A 24312-nucleotide genomic window follows, 5' to 3' on the forward strand; every position below is an offset into this window, starting at 1 on the left:
GTTTATGCATATTAAATCAGTGCAATACCTCATCTGAGGTGGGAGAAGTGATCAAGACAGCAGTGTTTACAGCAGTGTTTTGTGCTTTGTCAGCTGATGATGCACTGTTAAAGCGCTTGTGGAACAGCTGCAGCATTCTGAAGTTACTGTTTTATGCCTATTTGAGCACGGTACAGTGTGTCAGAAGGTACAGTGACTGGAGGGAAATTTACTGTTTTGCTGCAGATCCTTTTGACAGTAAAAACAGCACTATTGTGAGTGCTTCTGGCTCTTGATAGAGCAGGTTTTTTCTGAGAAATCAGAACTTTATTCAGTCATTTTTTGACTTACAGGGAGTCAGGAACTTTCCTTATCTGATATGGCATCAGGGGGAAGTGATTCTTCAATCCTGAACATAAAGAAATTGGAAGGAGCACACAATTATGCATTATGGGCAGAACAGTGTTTGAATGTACTTATGCTAAAGAAGATTTCTAAGCCCATAAGGGTGAAGGGTGTCAAGCCATCTGACATGGCAGATGATGAATGGGAAGAGCTTGATTTGTCCGCAAGGGCAGCTATCATGCTTACTATTTCTGATACTCTTGTGTTCAATGTTCAGGCTGAAAAGACCTCTTATGGCCTATGGCAGAGGCTAGCAGAGTTGTATGCCCAAAAGAGTTCAGCCAGTAAGGTTTATTGGTTGAAGAAGCTGGTTGATCTTCGCATGAAGGAAGGTACAACTATGACCTCACACTTGAGTGAGTTCAATGCCATCTTTACACAGCTGATTGCACAGGGTTTGAATCTTGATGAGGAGTTCAAGGCTACCTTCTTGTTGTGTACCCTCCCTGAGAGTTGGGACACTTTCAAGACCACCCTGTCAAATTCAAATGTCATTCTTATGTATGCTGATGTGGAGAGCTCTCTCCTTATGGAGGAGATGAGCAGGAAAAATAATATGGGCAGCAAGTCTTCAAATGCTTTGCAGGTACAGGATAGAGGCAGGACTCAGCAGAAGGGGAGATCTGCTAGTAAGTCCAAATCCCGCAGTCAGTCCCGTGGCAAAAAGGATATTGAATGCTTTTATTGTGGCAAGAAGAGACATGTGAAGTCTAAGTGCTTCAAGTTCATACGGGATCAGAAAGCCAAGAAGACTGAAACAAAGGATGCAGGCAGTGGAAGCAAAGGCAAAGGCAAGGCCAAGGCAGATGACTTGGATGCAGTGAATGTTGCAGCAGAGGATAGTGACAGTGACAGACATGATGTTTTATGCTCTTCTGCTGTAATTGCACATACTTTGGTTATTGATGGCCATGACATGAACACCTGGCTCTTGGATTCAGGTGCTGCTTTTCATGTTACTCCTCATAGGGAGTGGTTTACTTCCTACACAGGTACTCATGGAGTTGTTCATCTTGGGAACAACTATGCATGTCAGATTGCAGGGATTGGCAGTATACAGATAGTATTCCCTGATGGACGCATATTTATGCTTGATGGTGTCCGCCATGTGCCGCAAATCAAGAAAAATCTGATTACCACTGGCTTGTTGGATGACAGTGGTTACCACACCACATTTGGGGATTCCAAATGGGTGATTACTGATGGCCAGGTTGTAGTGGCTGAGGGTTATAAGAGTGATACCTTGTACCCTCTTTATGTTTCCAGTGTGGGTAATCATGTTGTTGCCATAACCGAGCTGCCAAAGGTTTCATTGTGGCATAGCCGGTTGGGACACATGTCTGTTAAAGGAATGCAAGAACTGTCACGTTTGGGTTATCTGCCGTCTCTTTCATTTTCAGATTTGCCTACTTGTGATCATTGCATATTTGGCAAGCATTCTATGACTCCTCATAAGAGGAGAACTCCCCAAAATAGAGCACCGCTTGATCTAGTGCACACTGATTTGTGTGAGATGCCACAGCTATCACTAGGGGGTGCAAAGTATTTCATTACTTTTATTGATGATGCCACACGCAAAGTGTGGGTCTATTTGTTGAAGCATAAGAGCGATGCCTTAGATGCTTTCAAGAAGTTTGTCGCTCAGGTTGAGAATCGGACAGGTCGCAGGCTGAAATGCCTCAGATCCGATAATGGGGGTGAGTATGTGTCACATGCTTTTGTACAGCTTTGTGAAGCTAAGGGCATTAAACAGGAACTCACAGCCCCTCATAATGCATCTCAAAATGGTGTAAGTGAGCGGATGAATCAAACTATTCAGGAGAAGGTTTGATGTATGTTGTCTTATGCTGCATTACCCCATGGCTTTTGGGCAGAAGCCGTGCAAACAGCAGTTCACATTATTAACAGGTCGCCAAACAAGGCTTTGGAGTTGAAAGTGCCAGAGGAGGTGTGGTCTGGCAAGCCACCTTCATATAAGCACTTACGTGTGTTTGGCTGCGAGTGCTTTGCTTATATACGCAAAGAACTGCGCACCAAACTGGAGCCAAAGTCTTTCAGATGCATCTTCATGGGTTATGGTGACGAAGGTGAAATGGGGTACAGGTTATGGGATCCCGTTAAACGGAAGATTATATGCAGCAATGATGTCATCTTTAAAGAGGATAGTGTACACAAGGAACCCGTGCAACCTGTGGAATACAGGAGGGTTATTTATGATGATGTTGGACAGCAAAGAATGCCCATTTATATGCAGCAGCAGGCTGCTGCAGATAACCCTGTTCAAGAGGGTATACAGGCTGAAAATCAGCCAGATAATTTTGCCAATGATGCACCACTGGATATGCCAACAGATGGGGCTGTAGAACAGCCAGATATGGTGGTACAGCCACCCGTCATGCATGACGAACAGGCTGGACAGCAGCCTAATCCGGAACATTTTGTTAGGAGAAGCACCCGTATACAACGGCCTCCTGCCAGGTTTGTTCCAGGAGCCAATAATGTGGCTGATTTTATCATGCTGACAGATTGTGGTGAGCCTTCCAGCTTCAAGGAAGCTATGGGAAGAACAGAGAAAAGGAAGTGGGAGAAAGCCATGCAGTCAGAAATGGACTCCCTACTTCAAAATGATACATGGGACTTGGTGCAGCTACCTGCAGGCAGAAAGGTTTTGCCATGCAAGTGGGTTTACAAAGTCAAAGTGGATTCAAATGCTTTACCAAGGTATAAGGCCAGATAGGTTGCCAAGGGATTTAAGCAGGAGAAGGGCATTGACTTTGATGAGATTTTTTCCCCTGTAGTCAAGATGACTACTTTGAGAGCAGTGTTAGCTCTTGTTGCTCATGAGGACATGGATTTATGTCAGATGGATGTGAAGACTGCTTTTCTTCACGGAGATCTCCATGATGAGATCTATATGAGTCAGCCAGAGGGATATGCTGTTAAAGGGAAAGAGCAGCTTGTGTGTAAGCTCAAGAGGAGCTTGTATGGACTCAAGCAGGCGCCAAGAGAATGGTACAAGAAGTTTGATGCCTTCATGCAGTCCCAAGGGTATCATAGGTGTGAGACCGATCATTGCTTGTACACCAAACGGGCAAAGGATGGCAGTTTGATGCTACTCATTCTATATGTGGATGACATGCTAATTGCCAGTAAATCTCAGCATGAGATTAGTGCTTTGAAAAAACAACTGCATAAGTCTTTTGACATGAAAGACTTGGGTGATGCAAACCATATTCTTGGCATGCGGATTACTCGTGACAGGTCCAGGGACTTTTGTTTCTGTCACAGAAGGAGTACATTGACAAAGTACTGCAGAGGTTTAAAATGGAGGGGGGGAAGTCTATTAGTACCCCGTTGCCTCCACATTTAAAACTCAGCAGTAAGGACAGCCCCAGATCAGATGATGATAAGGCTGAAATGGCCAAAGTTCCGTATGCATCTGCAGTTGGTTCTTTGATGTATGCCATGGTTGCCACTCGTCCGGATATTGCTTTTGCGGTGGGAGTCATCAGCAGGTATATGGCAAATCCAGGCAAGCGGCACTGGGAAGCAGTGAAAGGTGTCTTGAGGTATCTCAAAGGTACCAAAGACTTGTGCATATGCTATGGTAGGCAAGATGCATTGGTGCATGGTTTTACAGATTCAGACTATGCAGGGAATGCAGATAATCGGAAGTCTACTACCGGTTATATTTTCACATTTGCAGGAGGTGCTATATCATGGGTGTCTCGGTTGCAGAAATGCGTTGCACTGTCAACTACTGAAGCTGAATATGTTGCAGCCACTGAAGCTTGCAAGGAAGCAATATGGCTTACTCGGCTGGTGGGAGATTTGGGCATTACAGGAGATATGCCAGTTTTGCATTGTGATAGTCAGAGTGCTATCATGTTGGCAAAGAATCCGGTCTTTCATCAAAAGACCAAGCACATAGATGTGAAATATCATTTCATCAGGGAGGTACTGGAAGACAAGCGACTTGAGCTTGTGAAAGTGCATACTGATGATAATCCTGCAGATTTGCTCACTAAGAGCTTGCCTACAGAGCGGTTTGCACATTGCCGCCACATCATGGGATTAGGATGAGACCATTCTTATTTTATGGTCTTGTATACAGTAACTGTATATTGCTGTAATTTTTATTCTTTTCTCCCCTTTAGGCACATTGGCCTTTAGGTGGGAGGTTGTTGGGGTAAAGGCACATTGCCACCCCTTTATTAAAGATATGACACCTATGACTGTCTTAAGACAGTCATAGGGTAAAAACCTAATCCTAATAAAACTTAAGAGTTTGTGGTGTGGCTCATCACTTCACACCTGCATCTTGAGTGTCACTCCTCTCTCTCTCCCTCTCCCCGTTGTTCTTCTCCACCTTTCCTTCCCCTTCAGAAAACAAAGGATATACAGCTGCCACATGGGCAGCACATAGTCTGCCATGTGAGCAGCACCCAGACAAGGTCTACCTGGCTGCTTAAAGTGTACGGGATCTGTGTGGGACTGTGGAGCATCAGTACGGAGCTGTTGGTAGCACAAATGATGGGAAGAACAGTACGGAACAGGGGCGTGGGAGGTCTGGGCTGCGACATAGCAGACAGGCATCATCTTTGGGACTCTGCTGCAGGTCGGATCAGTCACTGGAGGCTGCAACAGACACTGGTACAGGTAGGGCAATATGACGAACGGAAGGCAGCAGCTCTGGATCACCTTTGGACCATGCATACAGCCTGGAAGAGGGCTGGAACCAGTCAGACAGAGGCAGGCTTCTGAGGGCATCCACATGGCCAGGAAGGACTGGAGAAAGGGCTGCAAGGCGCAGAGCCAGAGGCATTATATAGAGCCCATCCAGGTCAGATGGTAGGGCAGATTGGGTGGCTGGTTCGCTGGCCAACCAGGTCGGCTGACTCGTCTGTGAGAGTCGGCCAGTCTGAGCCTCCTATATAAAAGCCCCCTTGGCTCAGATCTTGGGTATTTGAGGCTGCTTCAGGGAACAGACTAGCCCCCAGGTGGATGTTCTCGAGAGAGGAAACTTGCAGCAACAAGGGAACTCTGGATTGTGGCAGGTTCCTGGAGCACATGAAGGAACACGGAGCGATAGAGCTGGATTATGGTGTGTAGAAGCAGAAAATGAAGACAACTTTGGAGGTGACTTGTGTGTCATCTTCAGAGAAGCAAAGGAGGTCAAGGAACCACAGCAAACACTGCCTTGAAATCGGCTGTCCATTGGACCAGCAGGGAGGCGTGATTGTGGGGCACACAAAAAAGGCCCACTCAAGCTCTAGGAGAGCACTGCAGGCCTAGTGTTTGGAAGTGCCAAGGAGGTAGGAGAGCAACCTTGTGTATGTACACGGATCCACGTCTAGTCAGCACTCTGCTGATAGAGGGTGAGACACTGGACATAGATTTTGTATTGTGTCAACATTAAATGGAAATATATTTTGCTGGTTGTACATCTCTCTGTTGAGCCTTGTCTAATTACTGTCTGCAAATCTATACACAGTACACATTAAGGAAAGAAGTTTTGGATTTGAATATACCACTGTGTAGTTCCTGGCCGCTATGGGTTAGCTTCCGCTGTGCATACCCTGTGTTGTGTTCTCTAACACCTTTACCTGTTCTGTTTGCCCATATGCAAAAAGTCAGTTTCTACCTGATCTAGATATCTCTGCATGCCAGCGCTCTCCTTTAGGAGGGGATTCTCAGTGTTTGATGCATCCGGGCATCTCTCGAGCTGGTGCTTGCTACCCTTGAGAACTAATGATAATTTTGATTTGAGAAAAAGGAAAAAGGCTCTATCTACACTGTGACTTCATCTAGGTGGCTCTAACACCTTTACCTGTTCTGTTTGCCCATATGCATGCCAGCGCTCTTAGGAGGGGATTCTCAGTGTTTGATGCATCCGGGCATCTCTCGAGCTGGTGCTTGCTACCCTTGAGAACTAATGATAATTTTGATTTGAGCAAAAGGAAAAAGGCTCTATCTACACTGTGACTTCATCTAGGCTGGTTTCTAGATTTGTTTTGAAGATTTTCCACTTTCTGGTATCTTCTGCTTGACGATTTGACAACTTGGAGCTGCCTTGGTGTTGTGCATTCTTGCTATATATATACCTTTGTAAGACTAGAATATATCGAATCGTACAAATTTAGATTTTTGTTGTTTCGACATTTAGTTGTTGGGGCTTCTGCACCTGCGTAAGATATTTTCATATAGTTGAGCATTCTACCTATATTTCGCTGTTGATTGGAGGTTCTATGATGATATTCTAATAGAGCTTGGTGTTGGATTTGAGATACTGATAGTACTGATGTGCAAGATGATTGTGACAACGCCTATGAGGGAGATGGATCATGGACTCCTGAACTTCCATATTTCAGCCTTTTGATTTTGATATCTACATACTACTACCAAAGGATATTTCACATCATTGGCTTTGCCAAGGATATTTTGGCATACTCTATTGTCGCATACTTATTGAATTCCTCCTATTTTATAAAAGAGATGATTGTAATCATTGAGGACTCTCCTAAGGTTTATTGGTTGTATCCAAATTTCCGAGATTATCATTGTAATCAAAACCAAGCATTATTGGAATACAGAAATATGCTAGGGGCTTAGCTGTGACAAGGGGTGATCCTCATTCACACCCTCTTCAGTGTAGTTGATTTTGTGCTCTGATTTCTGTTTTATGTTGATGAGCTGTATGTGATTTTAAGGTCATGGTCGTTGATTATTATTATTATAGTTTAGTTCATGGCAATTTAAAATTCTGGTGCAAATTACATAAATCATTGGAAACATGCTTTGGTCATAGCACAACTCTCACTGTTCACATATATCAGAGCTTTCTTTCTTCCAACGATATATTTGATTGCCGTTGGAGTAATAGCCTTGGGTCAGCCTAGGTTTGCCTTTGTTTGTGATTGCGTAAAATTTTGAGAGTCAAGGCTATTCTTGCTCCAAGTAATAGTGAATACCAAGAGCCATGATGCCAAGGGACAAGAAAGCCATCTCTTGCCCCTCAGAAAATTATGCCAACCAAGAAGAAAAAAACAATCCAGTTTATGGATCCAATATCTCTTGTAGGATTTGGGTACTCATGAGGGCAACGTGCCTGAGAGAACAAGTCATGGAATCAAAAACCTCAAGTCAATTTGTTTCAGCTTTTTTATCCTTTCAAGACTGAAACTGAATCAAATTTGAAGCAGAACTTTCCCAGAAGGAAAGAACATCTATTTCAGCTTCCGATCAAGGGTCTATGAGACTAAAGAAAACCAAATACAATAAAAGGAAAGGGATGGAGCCACTAAAGAGGCCATCCACACCCAAGGCCAATGCCTAAGACAAGAATGAAAAAACTTGAAAATAAATCACGATGCCTCTACGGAAGGATACACATAGCCTAGCATAACTGTCTACATAATAGCCAAGGGGGGATCCCTGTCAGCAGCCAGTGTCAGAACCTCTACATGTTGTCTGGAGGACAAATCTACCAATCAACTAAGGGTAGAGGATATGATCTCGACCAACAATGACTTTGGTGAGGGCTAATGTCTTTGAGAAAGGAAGTCACTGTTTTGTATAAAGGGGTGGGTTCTTAAAAAATGAGTCCTCAACAAGGCTACTCTTTAGAGTTGGGCCATCTTTTCAACTTTTGCCCATTTTGTGAAATGCCTGTTTGCACTTAGCTAGGATTGTAGATATAGAGTGATAGTGAAACACTTCCACGTGTAATTCTTGGGCCCATCTATCAGTCTTCCGTTGCGGGATACCCTCTATAGGGATTTCATTTTCTAACAATTTGATCGCCGATCGGTCACTTCTCTAGAAGGGTGTTACATACATGGTTATCAGCCTCACATGTGTATCAAATAGCCATCCCTTCGCTGGAGGGTCCTTAAAGTGTGTCTAAAAGCAGTGTCACTTGAATCGAGCAAGAGCTCCCTGCCCTTGTGTGAGTTGTGCTCTAGCTGCATGAGTCATCGTGAAAACTAGCCTTGCGAAGACTGCCCCTAGATAGGTGTATGACTGCACGATCTCAACCTGCTCTCCTCAGTGAGAGAAGTTGTGTCGATAAAGTACTGCCCATGAGGTGTTGAAGATCATAACCTTCGTCTTGTCAAGGTTAACTGTCAAGAGAGAGCCCCTACCCCGACAAAACGCCTCTAGGGCCTCTAGGTGTCTTTGTAGGCTTGCCGCTGAGAGCACTAGGACATGTTCATGGGAATATGCCAATTGTCCTGAAAGCACATCAAGAACCTAGCCAAGATCATGGTACCCATTAAATATCTTTTACAAGGGATAAACACCAAGAAACACCCCATCTACTCTATTTCTCTCTCATGTGTGAGCAATTCTTGGTTGTTGAAGATTACTTGCACTGTTGTGCATTACACGCATGGTGAATGTCATTTGGGCTCATTCGGGCGCTATTTCGAAGCCTCTTTGATGACCTTCCTCCCAAGCTTCTCCATCAGCATTTTCAGTGATTCTCAGCTGCTCATTACAACAGGATAACCGGAGTCAGTTTTCGAAATGGGAAAAGGGGAGAAAGACAAAGGCAAAATCAAGAAAGAAGACAAAAACCAGCAGATACAATTAAAGCTCGAGGATGTGAATAAGCACTTCGACCGGAGTGGAATCGGAGTGGATAGTGAACCAATTTATAAGACTGGATCTACCTCTACCTCAGCTTCAGCTTCAGCTTCAGCTCCAGCCACAGCCATAGCCACATCTACAATCACACCCACTCCAGCTACTTCTTCATCTACAGACATACCCCTGACAGTAGGTTCAACATTGACTTCCTCCTCTTCTCTCACAACAGAGGCGTCGACACCAATGTCCTCCCTCTCTCCGTCTCCCGAGGCCTCGACATCACCGTGACCCGACAACTCAGACAGAGGGTCGACACACAGATCACACTTGGAGACATCCCCTCCTTGTTTAGAGTCGGAGCCCGACCGATGGGGGTCACAGTAGCCCTGGTTAGACACAAAGCCACGATCAGGAGACGTGCCAGGACCGCACCTCTGAGTGGCCGACAGCACTCTATTGCCGACTTCATGCCTCCACTGCCTCATCCATCCTGATATCTTGCTACTGCTGGGGATGATGATGATATTGATGATGATGCTGAGATTGATATATAGTCGACCATCCACATGACTATGTTGTACTTAGGACTTAGTACTGCCATTCTGCATTTTTGCATTTTTTGCATTTTGCATTTTGCATTTTGCATTGGTATGGATGCTCGTTGTATCAGGATTCTCACAGTCTCATAGACCCATCGGTCTTCCGAAGACTTGAATAAACTTTCTTTCTTTCTTTCTTTCTGGATCCGGATCCAACACACACACAGCCGGGATTTGTTCGTTGCAATATGCTATTTCTCTCCCGAGACCTCACACTTTGCTAGAGATGTATGAGAGGAGACGGAGACATCACCATACGCAGCTCTATACCAGGACATTGTCGACCTCTCGAGCCGCGGGAAAGTCCTCATGGTTGGGGACTTCAACACAACGACAGAGGCTCGTCAAGTACCACTTCTCGACTTCAGAGACGATTCCATTTTACTGCCAGACATTGATCTTGAGGATGCAGGTATGATGCGAGTTTCAGCTAATAGACGAGAGCTCCGATCACATCTTACGGACAGGCCCTGTTAGATCTAGGCAAGATGCATGATCTTATTATTTATAATGGTCTTAATAGATGACCCTCCTCAGGTGGTTTTACCTGCTTCCCACATGGAGGGGGCTCTAGCGTTGTTTACTACATCATGGGATCCCCTGGCTTCACCTCTTATATCACTGTCGTCTTGGGGCTGATCACACATACCTCTACAGGTTTCGGCTGACAGGCGAGGTTCATTCTCATCTTATGGGCAGGCCCTATTAGACCTCAGCTGGATACATGATCTCATTATCTATAATGGTCTTGACAGATGGCCTGCTTCAGGTGGTTTCACATGCTTTCCACATGGGGGGGGCTCCAGTGTTGTTGATTACATCATGGGATCCCATGTCTTCACATCTCGCATTACTCACTTCACGGTAGCACCTCTCCCCCCAGGGGCTGATCATACATACCTTTTCTTTAGCATCTCCACCTCCCTTCACACAGCACCTTCCACCCCACTCAGTGCTTATTCCACCTACCACGATATACGCTTTGATCGGGATCACTCACCTTCTTACTCTGGCCATCTGTACATACTTCTCGCTTATATTGACTTCATACCCCTTTTAGAGGATAGTGCTGCCCTTGTCACCCGCTCACTACACGAGGCTGCCATTCACGCTTTTCCCCACACCACCCGCTCCACCCACCCACCACCCCCCGGAACCGTACGAACCGTACCCTGTAATAGTTGGTACGATGATGAGTGTAAGGCTTTAGGTCGTCAACTCAGATTCGAAACCAAAAACAGTCTTCCGAGCGCACCAGATACGCTACGTGAATACCGTACACTGGTACAAAGGAAGAAACTAGACCTTGTTCATCGAAACGAGGAGGAGCTACTGAATATTTTGTTTAGTAACAACTCTAAGGACTTCTGGCGGAGATAATCTAGAAGGACGGTCCCCTCCACCACTCACTGACACTCAGATCTGGTTTGATTATGCACGCACACTTTACGACATCCCAAATCAGCCTGTCCCTAACCTCTCACACATGCCTCGTCCCACATCCTACACCCTCTTCACTAGAGGAGGGGTAAAGGATGCCGTAATGAAACTTCATAATGGCTGAGCGAAGGATCATGAGGGGCTATGCACTGAGTTCATTGCATATGGGATTAACCTCCTAGCCCCGATCTTAGCAAAGCTTTTTAATAAAGCTGTCTGTTTGGGATTTCCACACACTTGGACCATTAATACTATCTCACCCATCCACAAGGCAAGGGATCCCATGAGCCCGAGAACTACAGGACCATTATTATTAGACATGTCATGTCCAAGATTTATGCATCAGTACTTGACTCCGAGGTTAGCAGACTTGTTGTCGAGGACTTAGAGCAATAGGGCAGGCCAGATTCCGGCATGATCATGGAACCATGGACCACATCCTCACACTCAGATGTACCATCGAGGAGGCGAGGTCACGGAAGCCGAGGGTTTATTGTTGCTTTGTGGATTTCCGCAAGGCATTTGACACGGTTCTAAGAACCCGCCTCATACGGCGCCTACAGGACTTGGGCTATGGCAAGGAGATCATTTGGGCTGTCATGGCACTTTACGAGAGAGTTTCTGGCAGAGTTTGGGCAAGATCCGGGTGGGCAGACGAGATCATGAGCACCATCGGGGTCAAACAAGGGTGTCCTTTTTCGCCTACCTTGTTTGGTCTCTAGACGAGCTTGAGACAGTGATGCAGACACAAGAGGGTGTAGGTTGCTCTCTTGCGGGCACGTTGATCCAAATTCTACTCTATGCAGATGACGTGGCTCTCTTGTCTTCCTCAGCAGAGGGGCTTCAGAGACACCTAGACGCACTACAATCCTTTTGTGAGTCTCATGATTTGAAGGTCAACCTGGGTAAAACCAAGATCATGATCTTCAATACATCCCGAGCCATCATGCATCAGGAGCAGTTCACATTTGCGGGGTCATCTATTGAGATAGTTTCATCATACACTTATCTTGGGGTTATCTTCTCCGGACCCAGCTTCACTATGAGACCCGCGATGCAGGCACGCTTGAGTAGAGGATATGCTTCATTAGCCAAACTAGAGAGGTAGTGCTTCCGCTTGCACTTTCAAGATCCACACACCAAGGGGTTGCTTTTTTACTCCTTGGCTCGCCCAGCGGGGATGTACGGCAACCCTTGTTGGGAGCCAGACTTGTCGGATACAGAGTGGGCCCATGTGGAGCGGCTACAGGTTCTCATGTTATCACGGATGATTCGTGGTAAGTCATCCGTTCCTCACCAGATCATTCAGGCTGAGTTTGGGTCACCCCCTTTACAACTAGATGCTGCATTTCAAGTCATCACATATCTATACCAAGTTAGGGAATATGGGGATTATACCTCGGGATGTAGCAGGCTACCATGGATAGCTCTATCCTCTTCTATGGCACTTGCAGCAGGAGGAAACCAGAGGTGTTGGTATGCACGTACAGAGAGATGGTTTGAGCGATTGGGGCACCACATGGATAGACTACCTCCCTTCCAGTACAGCATGGATGCTCCGTTTTCTTCCCTCTTATCACACGAGGTCAACCAGGTTATCCGTGAGGACTACTACAGCTACACACATTTCGGACCTGGTTGGGACCGAGTGAACTCCCAGTGAAGCTTAGCTTCTACAAAGATCACTTCTTACATATCACAACGAAGGGTTTCATTGACCCACCAAGATACACGCAGATTCACCTACCCCCCTCGTTGAGGATCTCTCTTGGGCAGTTCCGGGTCTCTTCACATAAACTTCGCATCAAGAGCGACAGAGCGAGCGACAGAGCAGAGCGACTACCCAGGGAGAGGTGCATATGCACACTGTGTGACATGCAGGAGGTTGAGACAGAGGAGCATTTCATCTACAGGTGTCCTGTGTACTATGAGATCCAAGGGCATTTCCACTGCCTCTTCAAGGATAGTTATGGGATTTTGGCCTGTTTCCTCTCCTACCCCGACCAGCGGTGTTTGGCAAGTTTCATTCATGAGGCACTTGGACACCGTGAGAGGATACTTCAAGCACGGAGACAAAAGCAGACTTCTTTCTCGGCTGATCCCTCTCAAAGCTCTATCACGGAGTTCTTTCAGCTAGATCACATGGACCCCCACGAGACGAGGCCTCGACATGACCGTGACCCAGAGCCTGTGACCCGACAGCTCAGACAGAGGGTCGACACACAGATCACACTTGGGGACATCCCCTCCTTCTTTAGAGTCGAAGCCCAACCGACGGGGGTCACAGTAGCCCTGGTCAGACGCAGAGCTGACCAGGAGACGTGCTAGGACCGCACCTCTAAGTGGCCGATAGCACTCTATTGCCGACTTCATGCCTCCACTGCCTCATCCATCCTGATATCTTGTTGCTGCCAATGATAATGATGATGATGATATTGATGACGATGCTGAGACTGAAATATAGTCAATCATTGACATGACTATGTTGTACTTAGGACTTAGTACTGCCATTCCGCATTTTTGCATTTTGCATTGGTATGGACACTCGTTTAGTAGCTCCACTACCACAGCTTGTTGTATCAAGATTTTTACAGTCTCATAGATCCATCGGTCTTCCAAAGACGTTAATAACCTTTCTTTCTTTCTTTCTTTCTACATCCCATCTCACGGTACCACAGCTTGTTGTATCAAGATTTTTACAGTCTCATAGATCCATTGGTCTTCCAAAGACGTTAATAAACTTTCTTTCTTTCTTTCTTTCTTTCTACATCCCATCTCACGGTACCTCCCACACCACAGATTACTCACACCACTTATCATGACATACATTTCGACTGCAGCCTCTCGCCTATATATTCAGCTCGCCTTTACATACTTCACATATATTGATTTTATACCCTTACTAGAGGACCGTGCTGCTCTGGTCACCCACTCACTGCACGAGGCTTCCCTTCACGCTTTCCCCCACACTACTCGCTCCACTCATCCACCACCACCTGGGACCGTCCCTTGTAATAGTTGGTACGATAATGAGTGCAAGGCTTTACGCCGTCGACTTAGATTCGAAACCAAAAACCACCTCCCAAACGAACCAAAGAGCCTACGTGAGTATCGTCGATTGGAACGTAGGAAGAAGCTGGATTTCGTCCGCCAAAACGAGGAAGAACTACTCAATATTTTGTTTGGTAACAACTCTAAGCACTTTTGGCGGAGATTTCTAGATGGCAGTCCCCTTCACCACTCACTGACACTCGAGTTTGGCATAATTATGCACGCACACTCTATGATATCCCAAATCAGCCAGCTCCTGATCTCACACATACCTCGCCCCACATCCTGCACATTTTTCACTGGGGGGGTGTGAAGGATGCTTTGATGAAACTTCATAATGGCCGAGCGAAAGATCATAAGGGCCTATGTACTGAATTCATTGCATATGGGATTACTCTCCTAGCCCCAATCTTAGCAAAGCTCTTTAATGAAGTTGTTTGTTGGGGGTTTCCACACACCTGGACTGTCAACACTATCTCACCCATCCACAAGGCACGGGATCACATGAGCCCGGAGAAATGATCGGACATGTCATGTCCAAGATGTATGCATCAGTACTTGATTCTAAGGTCAATCGATTCGCAGAGTACAGGGGACTTAGAGCCGTTGGACAAACTGGATTCCGACGCGATCATGGGATCATGGATCACATTCTCACACTCACGTGTATCATCAAGGAGGCAAGGGCACGGAAGCAGAGGGTATGTTGTTGCTTTGTGGATTTTCGCAAAGCCTTTGACACGGTTCTAAGAGCCCGCCTCCTCCGACGCCTATTAGATTTGGGGTGTGACCAGGAGATCATCTAGATCGTCATGGCGCTTTAGAAGAGAGTCTTAGGTAGAGTCCGGGCAGGGTCGGGGTGGACAGAGGAGATCATGAGCACTATTGGGATCAAACAAGGGTATCCTTTATCATCCACCCTATTTGGCCTTTACATTAACGAGCTTAAGACAATTATGCAGACACTGGGGGGGATGGATGCTCTCTAGCTGGCACGCTGATCCGGATATTGCTATTTGCAGATGATGTGGCACTTTTGTCTTCCTCAGCAAAGGGCCTTCGCAGACACCTTGATGCCCTACAGTTCTTTTGTGAGTTCCATGATTTGAAGGTTACCCTTGGTAAAACCAAGGTCATGATCTTCAATACATCTCGAGCCGTTATGCGCCAAGAGCTGTTCATGTTTGACGGGTCACCTGTTGAGATTCTTTCGTCATATACATACCTTGGTGTTATCTTCTGTCACGATCTGTGACGTATTCCTTTCTCTTTCTAGACTTATGGATGGTTTAATGAATGGACACTTGTGGAAGGGTATGACCTTTCGACGGGACACTTGCCCTTTCGACGGGACACTTCCTAATGAGACATAACCCTTCACAAGAGACATTCTAATGAAGAGACATTCCTATTGTAATGTACCCTCTCATCAAGGGTCACACCCTTCACAAGGGGTACACACCTCTTCATGCACATACCCTTTGGAGTACACACCTTTTCATGTGTGACTCTTCACTCTCTATATAAGAGAGGCCAAATTGTATGGATGACAATCACATCCACCCTACAGACATTCAAGCAATACAGTTATTCCTTTGCTCTCTGCTATCTCAGTCTCTTTTCTGTTCCTTAGCACTGTTCTAAATATAGTAAATCTAGGATTTCTTACAGTGGTATCAGAGCAAAATTCGCTCCTGCCTGTAGGAAATGCCCCCCACCTTCTAGCGCTGATCTGATACATTTTTGCCGCTAGAAGGACATCCGTGCACATAGTGCATGGAAGAGATGGAGAGGATGAGCGTAAAATTTTTAAACGCCTAAAGTCATCCTGGCCTCTCCATCTCCCTCACATCACAAGTTGATGTGAATGGACACGACCAAAATCGTGTCCTTTAAGGTGCTTGGGCTGTCCCAAAACCAAGGGACGCGCCTTTTCCACCATGGGACACACCTTTTGGTGACGAGTCTCGACTCCTCACTCATGGGACATACCCCATCGTGGGCAAAGGGACATACCTATTCATGCAGGGTCGCACCCCTTTTAACAAAAGGGACATATCCCCTCATGAACAGGTGCACCTATTCCAAGGGTCACACCCCTTCGAATAGGCACACCTCCTAGGCCCAAGTACCTACAAAAGGGAACCTAGAGGGGTAAAAAGGGATAAAAATTAAACCCATCCCCTAACCCTAGGTTTACCCTAACCACCCTAGGGTTAACCTAACCCCCAACTTAATATTGGGGCAAATAACCCTTAGGCTGCCCAACGAATCGTCGTACCTTCCAGCCAACACAAAGAACAAAAAACGGCCGTACGGATCTCCCGCAGTCTGCGCCAGCCATCGCAACCTTCCGTACCAGCCTGCGCAGCAATCCGTACAAGTCTGCGCAGCAATCAGTACAAGTCTGCGCCATCCGTACAGCCCTGCGCAACAGTCCGTACAACCTGCGCCATCCGTACTGCCCTGCGCTGTCCGTACAGCCTGACGAACAGTCCGTACAGCCTGCCGTACAGGCCGTACAATCCTGGCCCGTACACACCGTACGGATAGTACGTCCATTCCGACGCTGCACAGCCCTCTTTCGACATTGCGCTGCCAGCCAGCCCTTGCCTCGCGATGATCGCTGACAGACTACTCCTTATTTGCAGTCCTGCATACCCGATTTCCTGACAGGCTGCTGCCTCTCCTTGTTTCGCCATTTTTACCCTGCCAATTCAGCACCAGTTGCCATTTCTCGCAATGAAGAAAGCCCGTTGACAGCCCGGACCAGACCAGCCTCGAGCACTCCTCGCAAAACACTGCAACATGGACCTCCGGACAACGATTTGCAGCCTTCTTCTACGCAATTACTTGGCAGATTAAAGTATTGCCAGGTGGAGTCTTTCCAATCTGCTTTTTCAGGATTCTTTTTAACAAATTACAAATGAAAGAATCCACATTAAAGCATGGAAACCCCTGGTAATTCACCCGGCCATTCAAGGACACCTCAGGCACCTGCTACTACACAATATCGTGTTCAAATTGCACAGCCAGCCCATTTTGGAGCCTTTGCATCTTGGGTCTTCTGTGTCACGTGCCCTCCGAGTGACTTGGATCACATCCTCTACCTTCTGCGTGAGGCACCTCAATTACATTATTTCCTCAGCACAGTACAGGTTGTGTTCCACGAGACGCGAAGATATCTGGAACACGATATTCCTCAGGAGTTTGCTGTTCATTTTTGGAGAGAGTTCTACCCTTCACCTTCGGCATCCCCAGGGTACTCTCCACCTCCTTCAGCTCCCCGATATCCTCCTCTACAGGGCGTACCTTCTCCAAGTCAGTATTTACATTCTGAAGGCACTCCCTCTCCTGGATATCCTCCTTTTCCGACAGCAGCTCCTTACCCTTTTTCAGATCCGTGGACTCTGCTACCTACCCCTGTCTTATCACGAGCAGTAACACCTTTCTCGGAATCTCCAGTGTTACCTCCGACAGGACCTCCCTTACCAGATTTCCACGGGTGGTTCCATCCTGCCTCGCCTGCCCCCTCCAATATGAGCAACCTCAGGGAGCAGCCCGAATCCTCTTTCAGGGATGGTTCAAACTAGAGCGCAAGTTCGCGCCTCTCACAGGGATTTCCGACATGTCGCACCGCTCGCGTGAAGCCTCTCCCGAGATTAAAGAATCAAGTCCCAAAAAGACCCCTGAAGGCAACACCCAAAGTGAATCTCTATTGCAACTTCAAATATCTCAGCTTCAGGACAGCATCTCCGACCTGGTTCAAAAAGTTCAACAACTCCAAGATTCTCGTAGTCCAGCACATACAGAGGACGACGTGACGCAACCCGACGACGATGCGGATTCTTTCCCCCCCGAGGTAGAAAATACTGAACTGCGTACTCTCTATCGATTACTTCAAGCTTCCAAAACAAAGCGACTTGACGTCAAACTTCCGGAAGCCTACACTGGTCAACGTAATCGCCGAACTGTTGACCAATGGCTCGCTAAAATGCGCATGTATTTTGACACTGTTGACCTCACGGAAGGCAAAAAGATCGCCTTGGCAGCCTCCCTCCTGAAGGATACAGCATTTCTATGGTGGCAAAGACGCTTAAAGGACGGAAAAAGTGTGTTAACTTGGGAACGTTTTGAACACGTGCTCCGTAAGCAGTTTGTACCTGCCAATGCGGACTTCCAAGCACGATCAAAACTTCGACAGTTGGAGCAAACGGGTTCCCTGTCTTCTTATATCTCTCAGTTCACCACATTGGTGCTAGAGATTGATGGTTTAACTGAGGATGATCGCCTTCATGCTTTCATCTCAGGCTTACAACCCTCGTTACGCATTGATGTTCTTAAAGCCAATATTACCACCACAGATGGCGCTATTGCTTACGCAGAGCGCATTACAGATTTCCTCAACACAGGGAAGCAGAGTGCTAATCGCACACAGAACTCTCCTATGGCCAAAGGTGCTCGCCCTCAAGATAACACCAGGTTTCGAAAAAACTTCGGTAATCAAGGTCAGCGACAGTCTCAAGATCCCCAGAAGCCTCAGAAATCATTTGCTGGATTCCAACAGAAGCACTCCCCCAAGGATCGTGTTTCTTCTTCTTCACAAAGTCATTACCGACAGCCCCAACATAAAGGTGCGGCCACTGACAAGAAGAACAACTCCAGCACAAAAGGACTTTGTACCATCTGTACAGGCGACCATAGATGGTTCGATTGTCCCAAGCGACCAAAGCAAAACTCTAACATGGAACCTAGCACTTCCCCAAAAGAAGATGCTACCTCAGCACAAGACAAGAAAGGCAAAGCTGTTCGAATGGCGAATACCATCCACCTCAGCCTTGCCAGCAACCCCGAACCTTCCCTGGCCACTCAAGTACTTTGTGTTCAAGGATCGATTCGTGGAACAACGGTCACCATCCTCATCGACAGTGGCTGTTCTCATAATTTCCTAGCCAGTTCTGTGGTCGATAAACTTCGGTTGACCACCAGTCCTAGCCTCATGGACTATCAGATTGAACTTGCAAATGGAACAACTTTCTTGTGCAACACCAGGATCAAAAACTTGTCTTTTCGCATCCAACATTATACGGACAAGTTAAACTTCGACATTATGCCTCTTTCTCGGTACGATGTCATACTCGGACAACAGTGGCTATACGATTATGATCCATCAATCAGCTTTCGCAGCCATACTATCCAGTTTGTCCACCAGGGAAAACTTATCGAGCTAACTGGTTCTAGGGATTCTCCTTCAACCCCAGTTGCCTCTGCACTACAAGTAAAGAAGTGGGTTCGTAAACGCCAACCAAAGACTTCACTTCTGTTGGTTACGGCAGTAGAGGAGACACCAGCTAAGGATCCTCCTGAATACCTCAACCAGCCTTTTTTCCAGCCCTACCTGGACCTTTTTCCACAGGAATTGCCAAAGCAGTTACCACCTCGACGACCAGTGGATCACCCAATCGAACTTATTCCCGGCAGTAATCCACCGTCGAAACCTCCTTATCGGGTTTCTCACACTCAAAATGCAGAAATCCAAAGACAGGTCACCGAGCTACTCGACAAAGGTCACATTCGGCCCAGTCGCAGCCCTTTCGGATCTCCTGTACTACTTGTGGAAAAAAAGAACAAGTCTATGCGCCTCTGCATCGACTATCGAGCCCTCAACAAGCTCACTATCAAAAACAAGTATCCATTGCCTCGCATTGATGACCTCTTCGATCAACTTCTACATGCAACACAATTCTCCAAGATTGATCTTCGTTCAGGTTATCATCAAATTCGCATACGAGAAGGTGATGAATACAAGACAGCTTTTCGAACAAAGTATGGACACTATGAATGTTTGGTCATGCCATTTGGGTTAAACAATGCCCCGGCCACATTCATGACATTAATGAACGACATCTTCAGGCCTTTCCTCGATAAGTTCGTCATCGTTTACCTCATCCTCGTTTTCAGCAGATCCCTACATGAGCACAAACAACATCTTCACCGAGTTTTTGAAGTTCTCCGCGCAAATTCTCTCTACATCAACATTGAGAAGAGTGAGTTCTTCAAGACCCAACTCGAATATTTGGGACATGTTATTTCGGCTCAAGGCATCTCTGTGGATCCCAAGAAGGTCGAGGTAATCCGAAACTGGCCTACTCCTAAGAATGTTCATGATGTCCGCTCTTTTCTCGGATTGGCAAACTTCTACCATACAAAGGTCTATCAGTTTTCCGAAATCGCAGCTCCTATGTCCGAATTATTGAAAAGCACAGCAGTTTTTCAATGGCTTCCCGAAACAGAGTATAGTTTCCAACAACTCAAGCAAGCACTCACTACCACACCAGTTATGGCTATTGCTGACCCCAACCTTCCATTTGAGGTCATGACCGACGCTTCCGACATCGCTACTGGAGCAGTCTTGATGCAAGAAGGCAGAGTTATTGCTTTTGACAGCCATAAACATTCTGATATCCAAACCCGATATCCGGTTTATGATAAGGAGTTTCTTGCTATTATACATGCTTATCGCTCTTGGAAACATTATCTCATGGGTGCCGACTCTGTAGTCAAAACAGACCATCACTCTTTAAAGTACATCTTTACTCAGCCAGTCATGAACGCTCGACAAGCACGCTGGGTTGAGTTTCTGGCCAACTTTCACATGACCATTGAGTACATACGAGGACTACGCAATGTAGTTGCAGATGCTCTCAGCAGGTTACCTCTAGCATCAGCCATGGCAATCTCTACATTATCTGTGGATGTTCCGAATTCATTCAAAGGAAAGTATTTCAATGATAAAGACTTCGGCACCGCAGTACAGGTTCTTTCCAAAGATCAACCTTCGACTTCCGAACAGAAGATTTTCTCATCCTATTCTTATACGGACGACCTTCTGTATTATCAAGATCGCGTCTGTGTACCACATGACAAGGATGTTCGACGTCTTTTGTTAAAAGAGCATCATGTAGTTCCTTATGCTGCCCATCCAGGCATCAATAAGACTTATCGGTTACTCAGTGCAACATACTACTGGCCTCAGATGAAAAGAGATGTCATCAACATGGTTACATCTTGTCTATCATGTCAACAAATGAAAGCAAGTCGACGACTTCCAACAGGACTTCTTCAGCCTCTTCCAGTTCCAACTGAAAGGTGGGAAAGTATTTCCATGGATTTCATTACAACACTACCACGATCTTCCCGAGGTAACACTCAGATTATGGTAATTGTTGATCGCTTGTCCAAAATGGCACACTTTGTTGCTTGCAAAAGCAGTGCACAGGCCCCGGACATAGCCAAACTCTTTATACAACACATCTTCCGACACCATGGATTACCCAAGAATATCATATCCGACAGAGATCCTAAGTTTACCAGTCACTTTTGGATTTCACTCTTCAAATCTTTGGGTACAACTCTATTGTTCAGTTCAGCTTACCACCCAGAATCAGATGGACAGACTGAAAGAGTCAACCAAGTTCTGGAAGAAATGCTTCGACATTATGTTCAGTCACGCCTTGCAGCCTGGGAAGAGTATCTACCACTCCTCGAGTTTGCTTATAATAACTCTTTCCATAGCGCCATCAGCATGACTCCATTCCAAGCAGCTTATGGACACACTCCGATTGTACCAACAAATTTTGTACTTCAACATCGAGTGGCCCTAGCTGATCAACTGGTTCAAGAAATGCAAGACATTCTACTGCAAGTCAGGGATCATATGCGACAAGCGCAAGAGCGGTATCAACGGTCTGCCAACAAACATAGACGTCACCTCGAATTTAACACTGGTGACATGGTGCTATTATTTGTAGCTCCACATCGCTATAAGACGGTTAAGCCTGTGTTTCCTAAGTTGCGACCAAGATACTATGGACCTTTCCGGATCGTCAAGAAAAATTCACCTTTAAGTTATAAATTGGAATTACCACCATCATGGGGTAAAATCCATCCAACATTTCATATTTCTTGGCTAAAGACGTACATTCCAGGCGATGAAGCAGTACCTCCTGCTGGTGATTATGTCCCAGAAATCGAAGACGATTATGTTCTCCTTATTCCTGAGCGTATTCTGGACCATCGACAGCGAGAGACTCGACATCGACTTATCACGGAATTCCTTGTTCTTTGGCGAGATCTGGACGACTCCGACGCTACTTGGCAGTCTGATGAAGACTTACAGCAGTACCCTGACTTTTACAGCAGTATTTTCAGCATCTACCATGATATTTTCTACATCGGTTCATTATCTCCACCAGGGTCTTCTTTTGAGTGGGAGGGGATGTCACGATCTGTGACGTATTCCTTTCTCTTTCTAGACTTATGGATGGTTTAATGAATGGACACTTGTAGAAGGGTATGACCTTTCGACGGGACACTTGCCCTTTCGACGGGACACTTCCTAATGAGACATAACCCTTCACAAGAGACATTCTAATGAAGAGACATTCCTATTGTAATGTACCCTCATCAAGGGTCACACCCTTCACAAGGGGTACACACCTCTTCATGCACATACCCTTTGGAGTACACACCTCTTCATGTGTGACTCTTCACTCTCTATATAAGAGAGGCCAAATTGTATGGATGACAATCACATCCACCCTACAGACATTCAAGCAATACAGTTATTCCTTTGCTCTCTGCTATCTCAGTCTCTTTTCTGTTCCTTAGCACTGTTCTAAATATAGTAAATCTAGGATTTCTTACATCTTCTCTGGACCTATCTTCACCATGAGACCCGCGATGCAGTCCCGCCTGAGCAAGGGATACACTTCATTGGCTAGATTAGAGAGGCAATGCTTCCGCTCACACTTTCAGGATCCACGGATTAAGGGATTGTTGTTTGACTCCTTGGTTCGTCCAACGGGGATGTACGGTAGCCCTTGTTGGGAGGCGGATCTATCAAATATAGAGTGGGCTCGTGTGGAGCGACTACAGGTTCTCATATCCGCAATAAGCCGTCTGTCCCTCACCAAATTATTCAGGCTGAGTTTAGGTCATCCCCACTACAACTGGATGCAACATTTCTCTTGTCACACGAGGTCAACCACATCATCCGCAAGGATCTTTTACAACTACACACATTCTGGACCTGGTTGGGACAGAGCGAGCTTCCAGTGAAGCTCAACTTCTACATGGATCATTCTTTACACATCACAGAGGAGGGTTTCATTGACCCACTAGGATATACGCAGATTCACTTACCCCACACACTAAGGATCTCTACTGGGTGGTTTCGGGTCTTTTCACATAGACTGTGCGTTGAGAGTGGCAAGGTAGAGAGTCTACCCCAGGAGAGGCGCACATGCACATTATGTGACACACAAGAGGTGAGTCGAAGGAGCATTTCATTTTCACGTGCCAATTTACTATGAGATCCGAGGACGCTTCTACTGCCTCTTCAGAGAGAGTTTTGGGGTGTTGTCCCGGTTTCTCTCCTATCCAGACCACAGATGCTTGGCGGCTTTCATCCATGAGGCAGTCAGGCACCGTGAGTGTCTACTTCGATCACGGAGACAGTAGCAGACCTCCTCCTTGGTAGACCCTTCTCAGAGCTCGATCACGGGATTCTTCCAACCACAGCAAGGGGACCCTTATACTACGAGGCCCCGACATGATCGGTATCCAGAGCCAGCAACACGACAACTCATACAGAGGATTGACGCACATATTACACTTGGGGATATCCCCCCTCTATTCAGAGTCGGAGCTCGGCCGGTAGGGGTCACTCTAGCCCTTGTTAGGCGCAGAGCTATGACCAGGAGATGACACAGGACCACGCCCGTGAGCAGCCGACAGCACTCTATCGCCAACTTCATGCTCCCGCCGTTCCACTTGGCTGAACTGATTTGCATTTTGCATTGGTGTGGATGCTCGTTTAGTAGCTCCACCCTCACAGTTTGTTTGTATCAATACTCTCACAGTCTCATAGACCCATCAGTCTTCCGAAAGCTTTAATAAACTTTCTTTCTTCTTTCTTTCTCACATGTTATCAGACACAAGTGAACACGACCTCAAAAAGACCACAAGTCAGTCCATCCACACTGCACGAGCAAACCCCAATATCCTCAAAAAGAAATACAAGGCATTTGACAAGTTCAAGGAATGGCTGACAATGCTAGAAAATGAAACTAAAGATAATGAGAACAAATAGGGGAGAACTCTTATTAGCAGAACTTGATTTGTTCTAAAGGTCGAGGGCAATCAAATGTAGCTGGCTACAAATCATATTCCATTTTAGAATGAC

At 46.2% G+C, this 24312-nt stretch overlaps 1 protein-coding gene across 1 annotated transcript in view; it reads right to left on the reverse strand.

The window, feature by feature from the left end:
* The window catches only part of CAP1 (cyclase associated protein 1), a 57935-nt gene that overhangs the window by 16743 nt on the left and 16880 nt on the right, over window positions 1-24312 (reverse strand). The window lies entirely within an intron of this gene.

This window comes from Dipteris shenzhenensis, chromosome 17 (genome assembly GCF_047967505.1).
Source record: "Dipteris shenzhenensis isolate YYH24624 ecotype China chromosome 17, Dip_SZ_1.0, whole genome shotgun sequence".
Lineage (NCBI taxonomy): Eukaryota > Viridiplantae > Streptophyta > Polypodiopsida > Gleicheniales > Dipteridaceae > Dipteris > Dipteris shenzhenensis.